Source organism: Marmota flaviventris, chromosome Y (genome assembly GCF_047511675.1).
Source record: "Marmota flaviventris isolate mMarFla1 chromosome Y, mMarFla1.hap1, whole genome shotgun sequence".
Lineage (NCBI taxonomy): Eukaryota > Metazoa > Chordata > Mammalia > Rodentia > Sciuridae > Marmota > Marmota flaviventris.
The window spans coordinates 13,519,139-13,526,346 of record NC_092519.1 but is presented as its reverse complement, the minus strand read 5'-3'; the positions used below and the strand labels follow the sequence as shown (position 1 = coordinate 13,526,346).

Below are 7,208 nucleotides of genomic sequence, written 5' to 3'. Positions count from 1 at the left end.
CACTGTCATAGGGTAGTGTTTTTCAGTATTATCATCTTTTGAATCTAGAGGCTTCTGATGACCTTGCTTTGTGCATGCGGGAGGCAGCGGCGGCGTCTTCATTGTGGCTCCTCTCCGGCTTCAGAACGCAGGCACCGACCGCCGCCGCCAGCACCATTCCAGCCGCGGACGCCTGCACTGCCCGCCCGCCGAGCCGCGTTCCATCCGCCCCGGAGGGGGCGCCATGCTCTCCTCACCGCGCGCCACCACCTGCGGCGGCGGCCCCCGCGGCCAAGGCCCGCTCGGCCGGGCGCGCTCAGTGTGCCTGCGCGGCTCCCGCTCGCCCGACTGCGGGGCGGCGGCGGCGGCGGCGGCGGCACCCACTTGCTTATTCTTAATACTAATATTTTGCCTTTTATGCTGAAGTTAAAAACAATGCATTAAAATAGCAGTAGTGAGTATTCTGAATATGACTATATACTTTTATCAGGGAATTTTACACATTTATGTTTTATTTTCTTTTTTATACATGGATGCAGTATCATTGTTTATTTACTCCTACGGTGCTGAGGATGGAACCCAGTGCCTACCACGTTGGAGGCAAGCATTCTACCACTGCACACCCCAGGTCACCACATTTATGGGCACTTTTTACTTTGTTAATTAGCTGTCCATATATTCTTAGAGCAACTCTTCTCAGCCTTGGGCTATTCTAAACTCTTGACTGGATCCTTAAGCTCCCTAAGAATCACTCTTGTTCATTGGGTGGCTGCAAAATCAATAGCTATATATAGTGTACCTGTGAATATATTGATTGCTCAAAGCAATAAAACCTAATCTAGTACAGCAGCATCAACTGGAGTGACTATCCTTGTAAGTTATTAATAATCCAAAGTTCATTCTTTTTTAAAAAAATATTTTTTAGTTGTTGATGGATCTTTATTTATTTATATGTGATGCTGAGAATTGAACCCAGTGCCTCACTCATACTAGGCAAGCGCATTACCACTGAGCCACAACCACATCACCCAAGTTCATTCTTCAAGATCCATTTGTCCACTGCACAAGCTGAAGAAGAGAGCTGAATGGAGATGTAGTAAAAAATAATTCATTACTTCTGTGTACTTCAGATCCTTTATGGTGACATTACTCTATGTAACTCCAAGAACGTGGAATAGATTTTTATTTGTAACTTTTATAGGTAGAGGTTTTTCTTTGTGTGAGTATGGTAGAGCCATACAGAAAAAAGAGAAAAATTTTTTTTCCTCTTTGATTTTACTTCAGTTTGAACCCTGTGTCTTTAACAAGTACTTTAACATCCCCAACCTTTTAAAACATTTTTGTTAGGATCTTGTTAAATAGCCCAGGATGGCCTTGAATTTAGAATCCTCCTCTTTTAGTTTCTGAATTGCTGGGATTAGTGTCTCCCACTTGACTATTTTTTCTCTAGTAGCCCTCACAGGTCAGGGAACCAACATATTTTTTCTAATTCTTGAGAATGTATACTACAATCATACATTCAGGAACTAGGAAAACAATCATAGGATGGGTTCAGGGAGTCAAGGACTGTACTAAAACTTCATTCATTACCTGACTCTATAATCCTCTTCTCTGATTAGCTAAATGCCATTTCTTTGGATTAGGGTGACTTCAGAACCAAGTTTTAGTATTTCCTAAAGCTCCCATTATTGCTGTCTCCAGTACACAGTTATCCTTGGAAAATATTTTGGCTCCCTTTGGGGAGGGCTAACAGAAAGATTAGGACTACATTTTTATTTTTTTGGTTGGAATAAATTTATTTAATCTGTTTGTAAACAAGGTATATAATAGTTATGACATTTTTTAAATGCATTTTTAATCAGATGAGTTAGACTGTATCCCAGATGTAGCAAAGTGCAGGGAAAGAAATGGACAAATCAGCAACAAGATTGTTTTAAATCTGTACATTATCCATAAGGCCCAAACAATAGAAGCAAAAACTAGAATATCCCTAAAGTAGTGCCATTCGAAAGAAATCCTTAATAGGTCAGTTATAATCCATCTCACAATAGCAACAGTTCATTTTAACAATAGTATGGCACAGAATACATATGAAAAAATTCATCACAAGACAGCCAAGTCCACAATAATGCAACTTCATATAAAAACTCAAGCTGCAAATAAAAATTGGTCCTATGAAAACAAACTGGACACACTCCATATAGTTATGTTGGGAGGCTTAATGTCCATAATGGTAGCCTTTTACAGTTTTACTAAAACGAGTAGAGCTGGTTTACAAAGAAAAAGACAGGAACAACAATGTAAGCTATTGTGGTGATGGAATGTCTCTGGGGGTGCGTCAGTGTGGTAACTGTGAGGTCGTGGGAGGAGTGCCTTTTGCTTTTGTTTTGCAGTTGCACTCTCCACATGTCCCGCATACACTGTGCAAAGACATCTGTCTACTCAAGTGCAACCACAATAGTAAAAGCAAACTACTGCAGCTCTCAACAGCTCTTCAACAAAGGGGATATAATTGTAAAATAAACCAGGCACTGCTTAAAAGAAGTAAACCAAATCTCTTATGTGCAAAGGGAGGACAAGATAAAAGAGGAGTGAAGGAGAGATGCATGCACTTTCTCCTCTCAACCATGTGCTACAAAAGGAAGACTAAGTGAGCCAAGTAAAGCTCAAAGTGCTGAAGACTTCGATCAAATTAGAGATTGTACAACCGGCACCTTGCTTAATATTAACTTATTTTAGTAATCAATATCCCATTAATTGCTAAAGTGATACCCAACTTGGCATGCCTCTCCCCGGCAATTTCAAGGTATCACACAAATCATTATTGTGCTGCAATTATGTTGCCAGTAGGGGTTGGTTACATATAGTGGTTAACAGATAAAAGATGTAGGGCAAACTGGAACCATGACATTAGAAAGTAGGTAAAGAAACTAGCTACCATCTATCTAGTCTGGTAGCAGAGGACCACAATTGGGGTGGTGATGCAGACAGCTGCTAGGTAGATGAGGAGAGGCTGCTTACACATCAGACCTCCTCATGTAGAAAGCGAGCTCATAGGCTTTCTTGTTAAGTGTGCCTCCGTGGACACCTTCCTTTCCCATGACTATTACCAAGGCTGGAGTACACAGGGAAACAAAACAAAAAGGAACAGCATTACTTAAGGAGGGGAGGGCAGAAAGAAAGACATGTTTCCCACCAACAGAGAGACACACAGGAGACAGAGGTTCATACCCTGAACTGCTAATAAAATTTCCAGAATTAAGACTTAAGCTTACCGCTAGGAAAGTTTAAGAGCAATTTCCCCTAATACTTAACAGTTGCCTAGCAGCTAGAACCCAGAGTCTCTCTTTCCATTGAGTATGCCTTCTTATTCAATCCGTCTCCATGGACACCTTCTTTTCTCATTATAAATACCAGCTCTGCCTATGAGACGTTGTATGTTGACTCTCCACCTTGACTCTTTGTCTAGATGTCCATTGTGCATTCGCCATTGACATATAGCTGAACACTGAACACTTCTTTGCACCAAGAGTAAAACCATTAGTAAAGAAGCCTTCCCGGCCTTTTCCTACAATCATATCTATTTTTACTGACGTGATGCTCTGGAAGACGCCCCTGGCTGTGGCCGCCCAGACGTATTTGGCGTCACAGTAGCCGACAATGGTGGCCTCCTGGCAGCAGCCATCGCACTTCAGGTTGTCCATGTACCTCTACCACCGGACCATCTTCAGCCCTTCGCACTGCAGCCGGGACTCAGCCCTTCCCACTGCAGCTTGGACAGGACGGCAGCAGGGCAGACTACATATTTTGACAACAACTATGTAGAAAGCCCTTCCTAACAACCTCCTCTTCATTCAAGGGGTTCTAGGTCTAAACTGGGTCAAGTCCAAGAACTGATTGAGGGGCCATGACTCTTTTTATCATTCTGGCTAGACTTTTTTTTTTTTTTTTTAACTTGACCTAGAACTTTTGTATTTATACAAAACAGGTAAGAATTACTTTTAGCCTGGAGTTATAGCTCAGTGGTAGAGTACTTGCCTTGCATGTGTGAGGTACTGAGTTTGATTCTCAGCACGGTATAAAAATAAAGATAATGTAAAGTGGGGCATGTTGCATCAGAAAAGAGGAAACTTAACTTGCTGACTGCTACCGCTTCCCAGACCTGGGGCCACTTGTGGCTAAGAGAGCACCTAGCGATTAACCAGAAGGCATTGCCGGGGGTTGTGATGAAGAATCACGGGCCACCTCTAGTATAGGCTCAGAACCCTTCTGCCCTTGGACAGGATAGTTCCTGTCTCCCATTACTGCCTGTAGGGTGGGTGTAGATGTAAATTCTCCCCACCCTGCTGACCTTTATCCTGATTGAATCCTGTACATTATATTAGATGTGTGTGTTTACTCAATAAATGAGATACTGCTTTGACTGTTCTCCCTGGAGGTTCTGATTGTCCTCCAGCAAGGGAGGGCTGGGTGAGGGTGGCCAGTCACCTTTACCTTTCTTGGTTAGTCCTGGTCGGGGCGTGGTCCCCCAATCTCTCAAGCAGGTCAGGGGAGAAGGAGTATGCCTAAAAACCCCTGGACAGATACTGTGTTAATCTACAACTAAAGAAATTATATTAGATTTTGCTAAATTGCCCAGAATGGCCTTGAATTTGGTATCTTCCTCTTTTAGTCTCCTGTATTGCTGGGATTATGAGGGTGTGCCACTACACCACATTCAGAGTTAATATATAAAGAATTTACTTGACTTCTAATCAACTAGCCAAAGCCACAAATATATTCAACTATATATAATGGCTATTTGTGTCTGACGTACAACATGGTAATCACACTTCTCTGGTCTCTGATGCTCAAGGGCTGCAATTTCCCCCCTAACATCCAAAATCTAATTATTCCCTTTTGTTAGAGTCTGTAAACAAGTCAGGATGGTGCCTGGCATTTTGCCAGAGAAATGTTAGAGTCTGTAAACAAGTCTGGATGGCGCCTGGCGAAATGCCAGAGGGAGTGGTTTGTGAAATAACAAAAGCGAGCCATTAAGTGTGGAGATTCCTTATTGGTTGACTGATGTATCTAGTTTATGCTAATTAGATAAGCTGTGTGGAATGTATAAATACTGCTCCTGTCCTGCAATAAACGGCTCCTACTCCTGCTGTATCAATCTACACAAGTTGTTTGTCACCCCCCGGTTATTTTGCTGCAGCCGGACTGCGGCACCTTTGTTTAGGTTTCTCAACTTGGGTTAACTCAGACCATTTTAAGCATTGTCTTATGGAGAATCATTGAACTCTTCAAGGATGCTAGTTTTTTTTACTAAGGATTTGCTGATTTCCCCTACAAAGAAGGAGTCCAATGAAAGTGGTATGTTTTCCTATTTATTGCTGGGAATATAAAAACTAGGGCCAGGGTCAGGTGGTGGCTTAGTGGCAGAGCACTTGCCCAGTATGTGTGAAGCACTGGGTTCGATCCTCAGCACCACATATAAATAAATAAATAACAAATGTACATCAACAGCTAAAAATACCACCCACTTTACCAAATTAGCTTCTCAATCCAGGAGTATTGGAAAGTCATAAACCTAAGAGGAATTAAATGAGTTGCACTAATAAAGGAGAGATATATTGAAAAACCAGCCTCTATCTCAGAGCAAAGCCTGTCCAAGGAAGGGTCATGGCCTTTGTCCTTGGAAAAACCCACTCCTAAGCACATTCCCACCCTGCTAAGATGTTTATCTACAAATAACAGGAGAGATCCATAGCAACCCCCTAGCAGCCACTAATCAGCATGAGACAGGGAAATACCTGGGATGCCAGATGACCCTCCCAGTAGTTTATGGTGGTTGATAACATGTTGGGAAGCCATGTAGTTCAGCATGTACACCCCTCTTGGCTTAAACCAATCAGTTCAAATGAAAACACCTTTTGTACTGATCAATCACCCCTACCCAACTTGTTCCTGCCAGTGAATGTGCTAATCATGTTTTAGAGTTGTTATTTGATTTTCCCACGGTGTGTGATGATTTGCTAAGAGATGCTATGATGTATGTGGGGGGTCCGTGCCTTCTCCAAAGAATGAATAAAACTGCTGCAAACCCTGGGCTCGGGGCCTCTCAGAATCACCAGTTGCTGTATGTGTGTGTGTGCGCGCGCGTGCAGAGGACCGAGCTAGCTCGCAATAAACACCTCTTTGCTGTTTATATCGATCTTGGTCTCTGGTGGTCTTTTGGGGGTCCTGAATCCCAGCATAACAGTACAGTGCATTCCTTGGTTATGCTAGGCCCTGAGGAGAACTCTGGTTTTAAGAAAACAAAAATTTTTATATTTTTCTGCTCATGTTGTAATCATGTTTAAATTAATGCATTTTTCTGATCAGTCTTATTTTATCTAACTACAAAGGCTTATACAATCTTTGTTCAGATGCCAATTTCTACAGGGTTAGCTCTCAAACACATTAAAAATTATTTTTACTAGAGCCAGGCACAGTGATGCATGTCTGTAATCCCAGAGGCTTAGGAGGGTGAGGAAGGAGAAAGTGCAAGTTCAAAGCCATCCTCAGCCAAAGCAAGGTGCTAAGCAACTCAGGGAGACCCTTTCTCTAAATAAATAAAATACAAAATAGGGTTGAGGATGTGGCTTAGTGGTCGAGTGTCACTGAGTTCAATCCCCAGTACCTCCCCCCCCACCCCAAGAAATTCTCATCCTAAAGGATATAGACATGGTAATGTTAGGAATAAATCTGATAGCCATCAAGGACATATGGCTGGCTATATGAAACCTTTGATTTTTGTGTCCATCATGGTTGTTATATTTTATACCTAAAAGTTCCAACTGTATGGGCTGGGGTTGTAGCTTAGTGGTAGAGTACTTGCCTAGCACATGTCAGGCCCTGGGTTCAATCCTCACCACACATAAATAAATAATAATTTTTTTAAAAAAAAGTTCCTACTTTTTTCTAGATCACAGCTATTTATTATTTAGTATTACTATTTATTACTGTTACTATTGTCAATTATTGACCCTGTCATTTTTGTGGAAAGTGGTATTATATATGTCATGTCAGGTTATGAGCACTTATTTTAATTTTGTTATTTGTTTGTTGTTTAGGCCTTTTCTGTGAACTGCCAAAAATCTCCTGGGACATGAGTCCTTAGGATAGAAACACTGCTTCTAAGTTGCACCCAAAATCAACCCAAGAGTTAACACACTTTCCTCCATGTCACAGTCTGGTTGGGC

The 7,208-nt window shown here is 41.9% G+C and overlaps 1 pseudogene; it reads right to left on the bottom strand.

Moving 5' to 3' along the window:
• Positions 1 to 1,729: 1,729 nt before the first annotated feature.
• Positions 1,730 to 3,814, bottom strand: LOC114103388 (profilin-2-like; annotated as a pseudogene).
• Between the last annotated feature and the right edge of the window lie 3,394 nt (positions 3,815 to 7,208).